The sequence below is a fragment of the Lissotriton vulgaris genome, chromosome 11 (assembly GCF_964263255.1).
Source record: "Lissotriton vulgaris chromosome 11, aLisVul1.2, whole genome shotgun sequence".
Taxonomy (NCBI): Eukaryota; Metazoa; Chordata; class Amphibia; order Caudata; family Salamandridae; genus Lissotriton; species Lissotriton vulgaris.
The window spans coordinates 996,014,071-996,033,249 of NC_141699.1; the positions used below are offsets into that span (position 1 = coordinate 996,014,071).

Genomic DNA, 19,179 nt, shown 5'->3' on the forward strand with positions numbered 1-19,179 from the left:
CCACGTATTTGAGTTCCGCTTAGTTTTACAGTCCCTGACTGAATAGAAACTACTTTTTTCGGCTATATACTCTGGCTTTTACATACTATGAATAAGCTTGTATAACGATTAGGGGTCTAACACTGAAATAACAAACGTATCAGTATTGACAATGTGGTTATTAACCAACGATTACAGCACAACAAGCAGGCATGCACATCAGGGGCCCCTCCAGTGAGACCTAGCTATCTCTGAAAGTCCATTAAAGAACACGGCATGAGATCTTGAGCATAAAACATCCCCTTATATCACGGGAGTACAGAATAGAGATTCCTCCGAAATAGAATAGCCCATAAGTGTACCTATAAAGAGAATATATGAGAATATATGTACACATATCTATCAAAGATAAAACTTTTATAGTAGATTATAAACATTACCAAGACATTTGACATATGTATACAATTCATAAGGCACTAAGTTTTTTCCTCTACATAGCCATGTGGTGGAAGAACTCCCTGGAGCTTTACCTGCTGGACACTGTCGTTGTCTGATTGTCTTTAACATTAGGTGAGTTTTTTTGAATGACTGCGAGTCAGGAATACCGAATGGGTGTTCATATTTTATTCTAAAAAATGTTAATAGATATTCACATGACACTCTCACCAAATTTTCACAAGTGAGAGGTTTTGATACACTTGTGCAATGGTGTTATGACACGCCTGAGTTTTCACCGGCATGCTAGACGTACAAGTAATACAGTCACTGATGCACCTGTTACCAATCTGTTTGTGATATGTTCTCCTTCTTCCTCCCACAGGTACTGACAATCACAACTAATATAATATTGAGTTTACCCTTACCCACTAATGTGGTAGCCCACTAGAGAATAGAAGCACCGCACTCTAGGGTACTAGCGTAGACAGTTTTACAAACATTAGATATTTGCTAATAGTCAACCGGGTCCTGAAGAATCGCTGGACAAATTGCAGATTAGCGAGAAACATGTTGACCGGACTACACCAAATCTAGATGATAGTTGGAAACATCACTTTCCACCACTCTCCTCTAGAATAATTGCTTTTAACTAGAGCAGTGGCCCTTCTGAATAAAGTGTTCCTGGTACCACTAGCTTTATTTTAACACACAATATCACGTCTACCGCACTGTTCTGCCCCCACACCCGCACTTCATCTATACGGCTGTTGGAAAAAGATCTTCGCCAAAGAGCCCCTCTATGAGGTGTTCCCCGTTGGGTATTGCACCGCCGACCCAACGAGGAGCAGGCCCAAATGATGAAGCATGACACCTGAAAGGGTGTGTGAGGGCACTAAATCCAACAAAATGGATTCCCAGGGCTACCGCCTGGTTACCCTGCCATAAATCATCTGCATCACAGACTGTTACTCTCTTCTGTTCCCTAGGAACTACACGACAACTTTTGTTTAGTCGAGAGAAATAAAGCCATGAGAGCGATGAATTCTCAAATCACTGAACTCTGGGCACTTGCAATGAAGTCACCAAGCCATCACACAGGAATGTGCCAGAAACGCAATCCAATCCTCTGCACAGGCTCACGTTTTACCCATATTTGCTCCTGTCCTTATGACGGCGTTGGACAGCGCGCGTAAGGCATTGTGAAGTTCACAAGTGCAGCTCGAGTCAGAACACATGGGCTATGCTGTTGTGTGGCAAGGCACAAACAGCAAGGCAGAAGGGACTGTTTGGTGAAGCAGTACTGGATGTTGACCCCCTCAGCAGGCTGAAAGAATCCAACTGCGCAGCCAAGGTTCACCCTGCAAATTCAAAGCATGGACAAAGCGGCCAGCATGTATCAGAGGCAAGAATGGACAACGAACTTCCAGCGGTTCCTTTAAGAGTTGTCACCAAATGTGGAAGGAGGAGTGGAACCAGCTAAGATGAATCTTATAGTTTATTCGATAAAAATAGCCCACATCCAGCGCTGTGCACAGCCAGGAGGTCATCAACCAACTGCCAGCTAGTGGTCACTGAACTCCAACCCTAGCAAGGTAAGTGCATGAGAGCATAAATAAACACATAAGCATGCAAATGATTACAATAAGACTGACAGTGTCTTTGAGGAACTGCACACCATTGAAAGACCTTCTGTAAAATTGCCCCATGGATATTTATACTTTGAACAAAACAATCTTTCTCAATGGGACACATTTTGGAAGGATAATAATTTCAAAATGCAAGTCACCTGCAAAGAGCTCTTTATAGATGAGTCACTTTTACTACTTTGATGCTGAGTAAGTTAATTCTTTAAAACAAGGCGGCGGAACAGCTATGTAAAGATGGCATCAAGGGTGTGGGACATTGTCTAATTCAGGTTTTGAGCATGCTTAATATAAACCCTACAACGCAAATAACCTGGTCTAAAACGTGTCACCATCCTGAACATAAATGTAGAACTAATTTTAAATTCATTCTACATTATAAATGTGTGAGTCCAATTAATTACATTATTTAATACGTTTACTTAAGTTTAAGACTAACTGAGAGTCGCTTACGTAATTAAAGAATATAAATAAATAATGCACCACAGCATGCATAAACCCATACCCACTAAATTGTATTTACCTTTGATTTTGTGAGAAAGTATTATTGGGCTGGTTTGCACCTATGCTAAAAGTCCAGTACCTTGCTTGTGATAGTGTGTACCCAATTGATCGGTCACAAACTGCTGCCCAAACCCAAAATGATGCATTATTAGTGGGAGGACAGACTAAAAGTAGATTAGCTAATAGTGCAAAAAAATAATTAGAAACAGGTAATAGTAAAACTACACACCTTTTCATTCCGTTCTAAGGCACTTTAGATGTTTTTACTAATGGCGACGTCCTTTTGCCCAACAGCTGAACAAACTTGACATCTAAATTAGAGAGGAACATGAAGCTTTGCGCAGTATTTAAAAATCAGTTGAAGCAATAGACATCAGATTTAAAGCACACAGATCGACCCTCAGAAACGTTTTGTGTGTGAATACGACGTAGTATTATAATTGATAATTTCTTTTTAAAAGTTGGGTGCTATCTATCACGTCTCTGGTGTGTCTATTATGAAAAGTGCACCACACTACAAGGGCTGCGGTCATGACAAATGTATGCCACATACTGGCTAACTTCAATATAAAAATTGCAAGAGGAGTCATTTGCTCTTGAATTATAAAATAAACTGGTTTTAAAGGTGTCACTGGGTGCGAAAGATAATGAAATCCAGCAGCTGCTTTTTCACCTTCTGCTGTTGCTAGGTAACTAAACATCAATGCCTAAGGAAGCAGCAGAAGATGAACGCCGAGCTGGAGGATAACTTCCATGTAAACCTTCTCCGTGGACAGCTTTTATTAAAACAGTTTTATAGCTATCAGAAGAAAAAAAAACTTGATTTAGTTCATTTTTATTAAAGTATGGGGAGGAGCCGTTACTTCGACAGGCAAGACTGAGTGATGCCTATCCCATCCATCAACAATGGTAATAAAAGCACAATACTGGCAGAGAACCTGCATGTATGGTTTATGTCGTTATTTAGGTGCAAAAGTTATAAAGGCATTTTACTAGGGCACAGGGTTTAGTAGAAGTAGGCGGCTGTGGCCTGTACTAATTATATTGCATGTATTTTGACGTATAGTAGTGTTAAATATATCTATCTATCTATATATATCTATATATATCTATATATATCTATATATATCTATATATATATATATATATATCTATATCTATATATCTATATCTATATATCTATATATATATATATAACCCGTGATATTTCAAACTTCGAAACTGGAGAGGCTTGTCTTTTCTGCAGGAAATATAAATATAAATATATATATATATATATATATATATATATATATATATATATATATATATATATATATATATATATATATATATATATATATATATATATACACATTTGAGGTGAGCAGATCTAGAGTGTCGCTGGTGTTGAGTGCTCTAACAGGAGCCGCTTTCCACCTAAACTTGAGAACTACCCAGAGTTATCTTTCTTGTGTGTGTATAATATATATATATACCTCGCAGCAGGAAACCATTTGAAATGAAGCCACAGGGAGGTAAGTGAATCCAACTAGTTTAATGGCTGCAGGCAAGCAGATGAAAATCACGGCACCCACAGCAAAGTACATGTAAACGCCAGATGCGTTTCGGAAGAAAAAAATAGTCCCTTCTTCAATGGCGTGTTGTTGCAGAAATGAGAAGCGCTGTTACCTGGCGCACTATTAAGTATCAACACCTGTCCTTGATGGGTGTGGCTGAAGCACAGCCTCCTGGATGTTGTAGTGCCCCAATTATTCTTGAATAAAACAAAGTTCAATCCCTAGTGGGTAAGTGTGGGCATCCGTTAACACCTGCCCCGCTTTAATGCTGTCATTGTGTTAAGGCTGGCAACGCCCTGCACCTCGCCAGCTTCTCTCCCTTCCTGATGTCCAAACGTCAGATCGGTGCTGGTCAGGATCCGCTTTTCCCCGCAGTGGGCTCTTTTCACGACCGGAGCAGCCGTTAAATATCCAGTTCAGCAGGAAACCATTTGAAATGAAGCCACAGGGAGGTAAGTGAATCCAACTAGTTTAATGGCAGCAGGCAAGCAGATGAAAATCATGGCACCCAGAGCAAAGTACATGTAAACGCCAGACGCGTTTCGGGAGAAAAAAATTGTCCCCTCTTTTTTATATACATATTGAAGCTGAACGACACAGAGTGGACTTTTCCTTGGTTGGAAGATTGGAGAATATATATATATATACATACAAAAGCAAGGTGTTGCGATGGGGGCCTGTTTCTCCCCCAGCTACGCGTGCTTGCACGTGGGCTGGTGGGAGGAACAGGTCCTCCTGCGCACCCATGGCACCATGTATCACAAACATGTCAAACATGTCATACAGTGGATAAGATTTATAGATGATGTCTTTATTCTCTGGAGGGGGAATTTGGAAAGTGTCAATCATTTCCTTGACTGCATTAATAACAACCAAGAGAATCTGAGATTCACTTCAAATGTCAGTTCCCATGAAGCTGAATTCTTAGATGTTAAACTGTATATTAAAGATGGCCGTCTTGTCACCAAAGTACATAGAAAGAAAACTGCTGGCAACAACATTCTACATGCCAGCAGTTCACATCCAAAGCACACCATTGATAATATTCCATTTGGGGAGCTACTCAGGATAAAACGAATTTGTAGCAGTGAGTCTGATCTACTTGTCTGTACAAATGAAGCATTAGATAGATTTAGATGCAGGGGATATAAAGAGGCAGTCTTAAAAACTGCCATCCAGAAAACCAATGCTAGATCCAGAGAATCTTTGTTTATTAACAACGAATCAAACGTACCAACTGATTCAAGGGAGGATCCAACTCCCAGACTCATTACCGGGTACAGTAAACAGGCCAGACAAATTAAGTCCATCATGAAACAACGCTGGCCTGTCTTAAAAACAGATTTGGTTCTGGCCCCCAGGCTTCCAGACAACCCTGTGGTGACTTATCGGAGGGGACCCTCCTTTAAAACTCAAATCACTCACGAATTCCCTGAGTTAGCCAAACAAGATGACTGGTTGAAATCCCGGCCGGGATTTAAACGTTGCTCAACTTGCAGAGCATGTAAATTTGGTAAAAATACTTCTCAGTATTTGACACCGTTCAGTCCTATTGCCAAAAACATCAAAGGCATTTTCAATTGTAAAACGGATTTTGCTGTCTACATTCTGACATGCACCTGTGGCCTCAGATATGTGGGCAGCACCAAGCTACAGGTGCATGCCAGAATACTCCAGCATTTGCGTGCCATCGTGAATAACGATGGCACATATCCCGTTGCCAGACATTTTAAAGCGATACATAACAACGACTTGCAGTGCTTGGAGTATTATGTTATTGCTTCTGTCCCCAAACCTAGACGGGGTGGCGATAGGGAAAAAATGCTTAGAAGACTGGAGTCACAATTTATCATCGAGTTAGACAGCAAATTTCCCAATGGATTGAACACAACGGAAGATTTATATGTTTTCTTATAACCAGTCTTTGTTTAACATTCCATTTATGGGCCAATTTTGTTTGCTTTATCTGCCTTATCCTTCTCAAAATTTCAGTATGAATTTTATTACACATATTGTAGTTTATCCCTTTTCTTTATTACCACAAGCACAATGATTTTTTCTTAGTTGGGTACTGAATTCACATTATTTTCCTATTGGAATTTTGGAACATAGACATTAAGACCAATGCTTTATTCTGTTTCCTTGGTTTTTGTATGAACAGTGATTTATACAAGGGTGGTTGCAACTTGTTGCCTTATTTAAGTTTACACAAATGAAGATATTCAAACAACTTTGCTCCATTGCTTTGAGCACAATTTTGGTGCATTTATGCAGCCAATTGAACTATTGTAATAGACCACAACATAAACAACATCATTGTGTTCATATGTCAAAACATCAGGTTTTATGAATTGGAAAACCTAGATGATTTTAAAGCATTTATATTTATTTATATGCTATATTTGCACAGATTAGGTGGCGTTAATTGCACATATGCATTTGCACTTTTTCTACGCGCATTGCACTTTTCAGTGACATATGGACAGTGGTTACACTATATTGTCTTTTTGCAATCGTATATACAAGCGCATTTATGCGGGTATCATGCGCCACCACAAATGGGCGTTATCAATATTTGTTTGATATTGAATTCTAAAAATAACGACGAAAATTTTACAATTTTATAGAAATGTTAATGTCAGTGTAAACTTTGGCAACAAAATGTAAATAATGCATTAATACCTCCTTTTATTCACCTGTATATATACATATATCAAATGATGGTTTGGAAAACAGACTAGCTATGTCTAATATATGTAGTATGTTCTCAGTTTTAATGCTTCTAATCACATGGTGTTGCAAAAAGAAAAAAATGGTAATTGTAATTTGTGCAATGGACCCTTTAAAAGGGATGTTCTTTTACTTGCCTGACGATCTGTGACCAAGGGCGGACGCCCGAAACGCGTCAGATTTGATGAACTTGCCTTTCCATTAAATATTGCCAAATGAAGATTGGGACTCGCGTGGTTTTTCTGCTCAGCTGCCTTGCCGGTGGTTTGTGATGAAAAATTGCTTTTGTTTTATATATATATATATATATATATATCTCTCTCTCTCTCTAAGGTTCCCACCTGTTGGAGACGCACTCAGACATCCACTGCAGCAACCTTCATGAGGTAAAAGCCAGATCGGCTGGCGAATCCAGTTTACAGCATGCCGGTCGATTCACACCTGATGCGTTTCGTGCTCATTGCACTCTTCAGAGGCGCAACTGTCATTTTGGCATAGAGGCCACACCTCCCACTTAAAATATGAGCCCTCCGATGGGCGACTCGAATGAGTCTCCGTTGGATGTGGGTCTTGTAGTGGGGGCCTCAGTTATGGGCCGCTGTCTGAGACGTTTCAATCTCACCAATGGGCCTCCACTCGCACATCCAGCTTGTCAATCCTCCATGGATGCCTCCACATTGAGATTCCGTGATTCGGAGCTCCGTGGCCCCAACTTTTTTAACAAAGGTTAAAGGGACATTATAGTTAGGCTGACATTTAATTTACACAAAACCAGAGTGATTTAGCAGTTATAGTTACCCGAGCTAACTATAACTTAAGCCCCTGCAATGCACTGCTTAGGACCTCACATTTTAAATCACTTATGACATGGTCAGTGATATCACTCATGACATTGGAAATTACATCACTGATGGCATCATCCACTGATTGAGAGTCTTGTCTAAAGGTTATTTAGTGTTAAACCTATATACTAAGGTAACTAGCTGTGGGAGTGCCTGTATGAGCGAGTGAGTGGGTGTGTAGGTGGCGTATAGAACAGGGAGTAGGTATTTGAGAGACTGTACACGAGTGAGTAGGTGTGTGAGTTTTTTTTATCAGTGAGCGAGTGGGTATCAGTAGCTGTAAATGATGAACGAGAGGGTACATGAATGGGTGACTGAGGAGGTATACAAGTGTCTGTATGGGGGAGTGACAGGGTATATGAGTGGCTGTACGGGTGTATGAATGGGTGTTTAAGTGGGTGTACGGGTGAGGGAGTGGGTGTGTGAGTAGGTGTATCAGTGAGTGAGTTTGAGAGGTTATATTGAGAATATGTGCTATCTAAGTGACTGTATAGGTGAGTGAGTACATGTTTGTATATGCCTGGGTGGGTGTGTGTGTGTGAGTAACTGAATAGGTGAGTGGCTGTATAGGTGAGTGAGTAGGTGTGGGAGTAGATGTATGGGTGACTAAATCAGTGTCAGAAAGGCTGTATGAGTTGGAGTATATGTGTCTATGACTAGATCGTGAGGGGCTATTGGTCAGTGAGTAAGTGCACGAGTGGCTGTATATGTGAGTTAGTGGTTGCATTAGTGGCTGCATGGGTGAGCTGATGTGGGAGTGGCTCTATGGATCAGTGAGTAGGTGTGTGAGTGTTTGTATGGGTCTGTGAATGAGAATGTTAGTGGTTGTGTGAGAGTGGGTGTATAAGTGGTTTGTATGGGGGTGTGGGTGTGTGCGGATGATGGAATCAGTAATGTCAGATTTTATCAGTGATATAATTTCAGATGTCAGTGATGCCATGAGTGATGTCACTGAAGATTGTCATGATTGATTTAATATGCGAGGTCATAAGCAGTGCATTGTGTGGGTGTAAGTTATAGTTAGCTCAGGTAATTATAACTGCTGAATTTCTCTGTTTTCATACAAGTGAAATGTCCTCCTAACTAGAATGTACCTGTAATGTACCTTGAATTTACCTGTAACCGTTGGCTTTTTAAGTGAATTTCTAGGTTTAATTTTAATTGTATTTCCTAACTATAAAGTCCCTGTAATCTTTGGCTTTTTCAGTGAATTTCTAGTTTTTTTAAATTCTATTCACGAACTATAACACTTCTATAATTTTTCTTTTGAGCGAAGGACCAACTACATTTGAGCCACCGCTGCAAATTCTGAGCTGTATGTCCCCTAAATCTGGATGGTGCTGAACCCCCTGGAACTTCAAGTTCAACTGCAGAGGCCCCATGTACCAACTGGCAAAGCAGTCCAGGAGGCTAAGAAGGCAATAATAAGTATCAGATTTCTTCTCACCAAGCTCCAGAACTGACGCTAAAACACCAGGAACATAGCCGAAATGTCCGGGCTCACTGTAACCGAGAGAAGGTCTTAAATTGTATGGTATCCAAAACAGCCCAAATGAATGCAACCTCTGCTTAGGAGTCAGGTGATCCTGAACCCTAATGATGTCACAAAGTGGCTGGAGATGGTCTGCGACAGATGGTGGAGAGCCCACAATCAATAGCCAGTAGTCGAGGTAGGGGGAAACTGCCATCCACAACCTCCAAAGATGTGCTTTGCACACCATCACTTTGGTGAACACACAAAAGGCACTGGTGAGGTCAAAAGGGAGCACTGCAAACTGTAAATGCTCCTGGTTGATCAGTTAATGCCTCTGGGACTGCAGATTGTGTATATGAAAATATTAATTATGTACGTACAAAAACACAATCCAGTCTCATAGGTCAAGAGCGGCCAGCATCCAGGCCAACACAAGTATTTTGAACTTATCATTCTGCATTAAGTTATTCAGAGTTCAAAGGTCCAATATAAGCCGGAGGCCTCTGTCCTTTTTCAGCACAAGGGGATTAGGAGAACTGGTGCCCTTACTGGCCCCCCTACAATGCTTGTTAGCTCCCAGTCCCCGGCCTTGAAAGAAATGAGTTGACTGCTGTGCCGGTTAGGGTGAGTGATGCTGTTTGTAGGCTGGAGTGGCCTCTAAATGTTGTTTAAACTCTTGCTGGATCTGCTGGTTGGGGGTCAACAGTCCCAGGAAGCATGCCATTAATCTACAGTCATTAAAACGGTCCTGGTCTGGGTCAAATTTTTCACAAAAACGGTGTGAGCCATCAAACGGCTTATACATGAGACTTGCACTTCTCCATATAACCCCAAGAGAAGCCCTCAGGTCTTCTGAGACCACAGGCAATAACTCTCAGGCCACGTCCCAGAGGGCACGCGTACAGCAGACAACAGGGGCGTGGAATTCCTATTGCCGGACACCCAGGACTTATTGCTAGGGTCTACATCAAGTTTTCATTTTGTTGTTTGGACTAGTATGCCCAAACCCAGCAGCACTGTGGCTTCCATTTCACTGTACTACATTATAGATCTGCAAAAGAGCATTGTCTGCAGTTAAAGTAAGATTTGTATCCATACGCCCATGCCGTTCAAACAGGTTTTATAGTTCATTAATGCAATGTCTTTATGAATAGGTTTAACACTTTAAGGAAATGCTGTAAGCTTGATTTGTACTTCTGAAAGTCATTACAGTATAAAATTGTGTACACAAGTTTGAAGATAGATTTTAACAATCTGAGCCTACCCTGTAGATAATCTCACACGTTCATACTTTCTCCTGTCACCGACAACCCTTACATGGAGCCTCTTGGTGTTCTATTTACATATAACATCATCAGGATTCATCAATATGCATAAGATGCACTACTCTGCCTGAAATCTCCTCCGCTTCGGATATCCAATGCCTCAAACACTGCATTGATCTCATCCTGATCTGGATGTCTAGCACCTACTTGAAGCTCAGCCCAACCATGACACAATTTCTGTTATTTGTCAAGAACAGCAAACAAGAAACCGTAGAATTAAAGCTTAATAACATTAACCTTGATTGCTTTGAACCCCAACTTTCACCAGAAGGTTAATTACTTCGATTCACCGTGTGCCTCAAACCTCATTCTCAAGGAACACACAGGCATCACACGAGCAAAAAAATAAAGACCATCTGCTACCATCTTTCCCTTCTAAAAATGAAAGTACCTCAAACCCTCACACTCCCATACTGATGCCTCCCGGAGCCCACAATGGCATTCCTGAAAACAGAGGTCCGCAAACTGTGGGGCTCGCCCCCCCAGGGGTCTGTGGATGGTTTCACAGGATGCAATAAAGATGTGTGTTTGTGTAAAACCTAAGTGTCACATAATGGAACTCTAGTTGATGCATTGGGGCATAGTGACCTTTGTATTTATAGTGCTACTGACACCCCAGACTGATACAGAAAGCACTGTGAATTTGCAAGGCATTAAAATAGTGAAAGTATTACACACAGTCCGCTATGCTGATAAAAATGCATGCAGTGTTTGAGTAAAACAAATTCCTCCAAAATACATTTTTTTCAGTAATAAATAATCAGACTGTGCCTAATGCAAACATTTTTATGAGTTTCTCCATTATTCCAGAACTCATCTGATAACACCTTTACATTACTTCTCAAAAAGAATCCATCTTTGTCACCTTTTAAGTAAGGCCACTGGAATTAAGCAACAGGCGAGGACCACAGTATACAGCAGGGTTGACTAAATTATGCAGCAAGAAAATGCAAATTATGTGGAGAAATAGGCCACATTTTGTGGTAAGCATTACTTTATTAGTTTGTCATTTTTACTCATGGTAACTCAGCCAGGGGAAATATTTTACCTCATTAGTACCAGTGTAATATCCAGTACAACAACTACACGATCACAAATCAGCCTTTGTGAAGGACCTTCCAGTGCTCCAGAACACATACTGCCACGTTTAAAGAAACTTTTGATCAGTTTAAGCTAGAAACATTTTATTTTGTTAAATTCTGCAGAATATGCACCAGATGATTGATTATGTAGCAAATACAGTACAACCATTATTATGAGGAAAACACTGCTCCTGGCTTTAAGTGACTCAATCAAAAAATGGCAGTTAAGAAGACTTGTTTCTTCTTTAACTCTTTGCACTACCACCCTGCCCTTTGCGAATAGGCAGAGGCACCTCAAAATCCGCATTATCTGTTCAGAATCTATTTTTGTAAAAGGTGAATCCAGAGGGTGGCAAGGAGCAGGCCAGCAGCATTTTATTCAGATGCAGAAGAGCCCAGATCTTCTCAACATGTGGGGCCTCAGAGTAATGGTCCAGGAGAAAGAGGAAAGGAGCGAGATTCATGGTTATGGTCAAAGAGATGCCCCGCCCCCCCCCCCCCCAAAAAAGAGCACTGTATGAGGGCTCAATTTTTTGTTCTCAAATGGCCACAGAGCGCTTCCACACAGAGATTCCCCAAGGAAGGGACTATCTGTATAAAGGGGCTTCTGTAAAAAATAATATAAAAAAAGGCCATCTATTAGTGCTGTAGGAGCTGCTGCCAGGTGTTTAAGTGGCCACTGCTGCTTAATTATGGCTCTCCTATCATGATGAAGTGAAGTGGGGGGCCCATTTTCCTTGCTAATATTAGCGCCCGGGCCACCCTTGCTGCTTTTTAACACAAAGGAGAAGAATGTTTAATGCGGCAGGTATAGTGGCACCAGGGCCCAGCGGTATGAAAAGCCAACTAAACCACAATTATGGCTGTTTTACTATCCTTCCTTGCATTAGGACTATTCACACTCGCCGGTGTTGATTTGGGCCTCGGTGCAATGGCCCATGAGAGGTGGAAATTAAAGAAGATGAGACACCTTGGTTTAGCTGTAGAGAAATGGAAGGGGATATGACAAGATGGAAATCCATGTTTTTAACAAAGGTCAGAGGAGACTGCCCTCTTTGTGAGCAGTATCTATTAATAAAGCAGGTGCACACTAGGACCCAGGGGTCTGAGGGGCCCATTAGATCAAAATGGAAAGGGGCGACCACTCGGTCCCCCCGAACGTATGGTAGGGGGCCCGGATCCCCCCAGGAAACCATTTTGGGCGGGGGGCGTGTCACGTCTGGTATGCCCGAAGCGGCGTAGCCGGGGCGCGCCTTTTCCCGCCCAAGAGGGGTTGTCCTAGACACATACACCCAGTAGGCGTACCGGAGAAGGGTACATGCCCTCCCGAAGAGGAATAAAGAGAGCAGGAATCCGAAGAAGCATCCTCTTGTTCCTGTGCTTGGAAGCTGCACCCTCTCGTTGCACGTGAGCCCTCGACGGAACAAGGAGCAATTTTGACCCACCCACCAGCCCCTATGGCAACGTTAGTACTGCAATAAAGTGATTTGCTTTTGATAACATCTTTTTTCTCTTGGTTTAGCGGTTAAATAAAATGGCAATGTTGGTACTGCAATAAAGTAAACTGCTTGATAACATCTTCTTCCCTTGGTTTAGCGGATGATAACGGTCTAGTTTAATGATGTGATGAATGTATAGTAATATAGACAAATATTGCAATGTACAGTTCATTTTCTTCCTTAGTAGATAAACAAATGTCGTATTTATTTTTTGGTCGGGCGGTAAGGTCATGATCGGTGAGCAGTAATTTCAAGGTCCCTAGAGGGGGGGCGCCACCCACTATGGATGGGAGCGCCCGGGGGGAGGCGGCTATTGGCCCCTCCCACGGGGAGGCGGCACCCACTAAGTATGGGTCGCCTAAGGGAAGACGGCCATAGGCCCCTTCCAGGGGAGGAGGCGGCTAAGATGCCCTCCTACGAATTTCCCGGGGCCCGGATATCCGCGACGGCGGATGTGGTAGACAGTGTGGGGTGGGAGGGGGGTCCACGCTGCCTTCTTACAGACACCTCACACTGGTCCTCGGACGACCTTTAAGATGGCGTCGAGTTAAAATGGGGGCCCCCGCAAGACAAGGGAAATTGGAGTTGGCACAGAGGGTACAGTCCCCTGCGCGGCCGCCCTCACACCATGAGGGGGAGAGTTCTGGTAGTGGGAATCTGACACCGGTTGCGACCTTGCCGTTGGCCCGTAATGCTTGGATGTACAATTTTTATTTAGAAAGTATGCATTTGCAGGATGTTAGACTCGGCTAGGAAAATCTTTGTACTAGAGATTTGTTAAGGTTAGCCAAAGAACATGTCTTCATCAAAATGTAATAAATGAAAATTGTACATGATATGAAACTGTTATTTTAATGTTTTAATTTTGTTTCATATTTTAATAAATACGGCCGGGAGGGTAACTCCCTCCCGCCTTCCAAAAGTTCAGAGCTGCGTCCGTCTTCCCATCCTTGGGGATTGTGTTGGGAGGGGGTGACAGGCATCCTGGCCATATTAGGACTCTCTCACTAAACAAAAGGGGAATGGGAGCTGTTTTTCCTTTCTAGTATTAAGATAAACGGCACCATTGCAGAAAAAAGGGAGACAGCATCTGTGAGCTCTTTTTTCTGAAATGGACAGAGGGCCTTTTTCAAAATTGGAGAGATGCTCAGGGAGGAGAGGGGGGCAGGCAGGGGAAACCGCATGCTACTCAGGGCTACAGTTATCATTAGTGCAACACGTGTAGTTGCATTGGAGTACAAGAATGCAACACCCCAACTATGAGGAGCAGTATTTTTGAGTCAATAACTGTTTTTGTTAGATGCATTTGCCGTTTTATGAATCTCCGATTTAGTGTGGATTACGAGCTATAGAAAAATACTCCTGAAATGATCTCATAAATCCTACCCCCTAAACCCTGTTCCTCCCACTCACCCAATCCTTGCTAGACGATTTGGGCATGGGGCTCAACTTCAAAACATTTAGCTTGGGTGTGGCACAGAACAAAAAGGTTTTAAGACCTCTAACTTTAAGGGAATCCTACATGCTGCAACATCCCTCATCCAAGAACTAGAGAAATATGATCACATCACACCCATCATGATGGAACTCCATTGGCTCCTCTTGCAGGAACACCCTATCTTCAAATCCTACTGCATCTTTTCACAACTCCATCACAACTAGCGCCCTTGCTTATCTTGGAGACAAGCACACCATTTCTAGTGATTCTCAGCACATCCACAGCCTGGAATCAATTAGACTGCATACTAAGAAGTATAAAAAATAAACAAGACAGCAGCCCTTTTCTAGTTTAAAGCCAGCCATATGCAAATCAGTCTTGACCCTGCTCCCCCTGGAAACAGTGCAGTCCGTACTGTCAGGCCCTCCCTGGACGGGAAACAAGCATCCTGGGACCGGTTTCGGGGCATCACCCCTCATCAGCCAGGCTAGTTAGTTGTCCACGGAAAAAGACAGGAAGGGGGTAAAATGGGAAACATAAGGCAGAAATGTTGTTTCGTAATGGAAAATAAACCCCTCTCAGAAGATCTATCTTCTGGGGGGAAAGTAGCTTGTAACAGAGTTCAAAACAGAATAGAATACAGGATTGGGCAGAGTAAGCGAATTACTTTATCATAAGGTGTTTCTTCTGAAACAAGACCAAAGCTCATAGGCAGAATATTGTAAATTATACCTGACCTGGAAAGTGTTTTCATACTTTCAGGTTAACAGTAGAGGAGACAATAAATGGTCTACCAGATATGGAAAGATTGTTTAAACTGTTAATTGATGCTACAAAGGATTTATTTTCTCCAGAGCACCTCTCTTTGAGAAATCGATATCAATGTTGAAGTTACAATAAAAACATGTACAGTGTTGTTTTGCAAGATAAGGTGCCACTCTGTTGTTCGAAACTTAAAAGATAGTAATGTGAATTGAAGTAGAATGTCCATTTAGTGGTGAAATATTTTATATAACTAATAAATTTCCCTCTTAATGATGAGTTGACATCGTGTTAAATCTAACAGAAAAAAACTTGAATATAGATGTTTGAGTGCTCTCGTTTTTAAAATAATTCAAAGCTTAACTTAAGAAAAGATTGCAACAAAGTGCCTGAAAAATCAGGGGCACATACTAAAACACCTTGCACAAACCAAATTTTCTAAAATCTGCAAAAAATCTGCCACAAAAATAATAATTATAACAGTAATAATGGTACAATTTCCTTCAATGTTTTGTTAACATCTATATAATTTCGTCATTGCCGCAACAAACCGCAGCAAGATGGTTACTGCACAAAACACAGCAATAAGTCCCCCTCGTGGCAATAGCCATGGCTGCCAGCAGCTCCAAAGAAAACACATATTTCATCACATGGAAATGTGCATTTTATGAATCGCTGAACGTGTAGTGCCCGACTGCCCACTTAACATTGGAAAATACATATTCCTGTTTCCAGCCTTACTTGACCATATTTCCAAAAGAGCTACTGTACCAAATAAGTCATTAAGATTATAGAGGCCCCAGACATCAACAATTTGGCACTCTGGTAATCAGCGGCTTTATTCCCACACTAATCAGCAGCTACCTAAGGATCAAAGCTGAGGAAATAAAATACCTTGACCTTAGCAAGAGCTACATAAAGGTTTGATGCAAGAATATTCACACAACAGCATCAATGTTGAGGCTTACAGCAAACTGAGGGTAATAATCTTGAGAGGCCAGCAGAGTTGAAAGTGCGGAAATCACTCTTCATGAGAATTTCTTCAAGAACCTTACCATTTGCAGTGCCGTCACCAAATACAACGTTGAACACAGCTTACCTTTGAAATGTAATTCAATGGACACGAGTGGTGTCATTTTGTTATTGGGGCATGTTTACAGTTACTGCCCTCAACCCAAGTGCCCCAATGCAGCGAATGACAATTCTATTGTTCATATATCAGGTGTCTTTCAGGAGTCCAACAAAAAAAAGCACACAGACACACCAACACACACTTACTTTTTGGTTTGTTTTCTCCCTCCCGCTGAAATGGATACCAAACAATGAAGCTGAAGATTCATCAATAATGTAAATCATGTGAGTGGCTCATAGACCGAATGTATCAAAAAACAGATTTTGTGCTTGGATTGCCGAATCCATGAAGTAATAGTTTCACACTTACCAAGATAAGAGAATAACAGCAGAAAAACTCATTTCTTATGCACAATAGATTCAATCGTCATGTTCAGCACTTAGGATTTTTTTCTTTTAATCCGCTTTCAGGAAATGTTCTCAAACCGCTTACCAGACCAGCCACCTCCATGTGTTAATTTACTGAGCTCTCCTTTACTCCAAGTAATGCCCCTTCTGCAGTCTCCGTGAGAGCTCATCGCTCGTTAGATCTTCAGTTGTACAAAGATTATGACCATGGCTGAGATTTACATCAATGAGTGATATTTAGGCTTTGGATCAGAGTTAAGAGTTCACTGCCAGAAGCCAGCAAGTATGAATGGTTTTACAGGGTGTACGAGAGACAATAAACTGAAATAATACTTCACTGAAAGCAAGAATGGGGTTTGCACACCAATAGAGTAATGTAACAAACAATTGCGGACAGCAATAGTTAAAAGTCTACAGATACCACAACACCATCGTTTTTGGATTCACCAGTAGCATTATACTTTACAAAATAGTTGACGAGCAAAGTCCTCTTCAAGATGAAGAGTGGAAAAACGAGTTACAAAAAAGTACTTCCACCAGTAACTTCAGTGTAAGTCCCTCTATTTCAGGGGATGCAATGAATACCACATCCGTGCTGCACATTTCTTCACTAACAATTCACCATTCCCAAACCAACCTATTTTAGAATTCTCCTTTAATTCACTCCTCAGCAGTACATTTTGCTAGATCTCTCAGGGTTGAGTGGAAGGCTAGCTAACGTAAGGCACAATCTGGCCTAAGACTATGGTAGTAAAGCGTGTCAGGTATATTATTCTCCTCTTTCAACAGATTTCAGCCATTTCTAGCTTATGGGAAGAGAGAAAATAGAGAATGAGGGAGCAAAGCTAAAGCTTACAACAACAACGGACTACTTAGGAAAACGGTTTATCAGTTCCCTTGGCCTACATTTATAGAATTGCGATTGTACAATATATGTGGTGTTGAACATGTGGCTTCCCTCCCAGTCTCAAAACAAGCATTAGAAATGCAATCGGGCTCGGATTTATTTGAGTTTGAGCTAATGGCATTGTAAATGCCAATGTCTTTTCGCCACGTGTTATGGAGTGTGTGCATGTGGTGTGTAGTGGAATTATGTGGGTTGGATTGTAATTTTACCAATGGTGGCATACTGTGTTTTATTTGAATATGTTTAAAAGTAAAGTGTACCATACTGCGATTGCTTGGAGGAAAAGTGCACTGCCGGCTGGAGGTGTGTGTGCCTGGTGGAAGGGTGCACTGACGGCTGGTGGGTGTGTGCTTGGTAAAAGCGTGCACAGATGGCTGATGGTTGTTGGTGTTTGTGCATGGTGAAAGCATTCATTGACGGCTGGGGGTGTGTTGTTCTGTGTGTTGTATTCTGTGTACTGGTAAGTGTGTGGCGGTGAGTCTGTGGGGGTGAGCCTGGGGAGTGAGTGTGGTGGTGAGTGTGTTGTGTGGTGGTGAGTGTGTTGAGTGGTGACGAGTGTGTGGTGTTGAGTGGTGACGAGTGTGTGGTGTTGAGAGACTGAGGTGTGTGGTTTCTGTGTGCCTTATGTGTGTGTGGTCTATGGGTCTATGGTGTGTGTGTGTGCTATGAGTGTGGTGTATGTGTGTGTGGTGTTTTCTGCACGATCACACACTGCCCCTACACATTCACACACTGCTCACCCGCACACTCCCAATGTCACCCTGCATAGTCGCACACTGTTTATTCTGCACTTGCCGCCACTCTGCCGCCACTCTGCACACACCGCCACTCTGCACACACCGCCACTCTGCACACACCGCCACTCTGCACACACCGCCACTCTGCACACACCGCCACTCTGCACGCCTCATGCCCCACGAGCAACAAAGAGACGTAAACACACTCACAGCAGACGACTTCCGCATTCTTAATGAGGTAACAAGCAATGGAAAGGATGTATGAATGCAGCCTTGTGCTGATGAGCCTGGAGGCATAGCCTGGAAAAACCAAAAAGTTTACTAATATTCTATATTGATTTTACAGGTGACAAAACGTAATTATTAGTACCATTTTTAAAGCAGACACATGCAAACACACAAATTGTATTGCTGTATTCCAATTCAAACTCAAAAGAAGAATGGAAAGTTAAGTGATAGACCTCTGCTAACAGCGCCTAACCCACTGAGCTAGCAGCACTGAGTGTCTGGCAGCAGAGCAGAGCAGAGGTGAGGCTGAGGCTGCAGTGCAGAGCGAGCCAGCGCACGGAGCGCTGCTGAATGGTGAACGCGCCCCGGCCGTCTGCATTCACTTAACGAGGCACCCTGACAGCTCCTAATTTTTATTTATGGACGCCCGTGGGCGAAACCGCAGAGAAAATGCCCACAATGGCGGACGCAAATCACAAAGCCTATCGCGTCAAGGCTACTACAAAGACAGCACAGCGAAGACGAATCACTATGCAGATGCCATAAAACAGCC

The 19,179-nt window shown here is 42.2% G+C and overlaps 1 protein-coding gene across 14 annotated transcripts in view; it reads right to left on the reverse strand.

The window, feature by feature from the left end:
• DLG1 (discs large MAGUK scaffold protein 1) overlaps positions 1-19,179 on the reverse strand; it is a 1,304,904-nt gene that overhangs the window by 818,424 nt on the left and 467,301 nt on the right. The gene's annotated exons all lie outside the window — the stretch shown is intronic.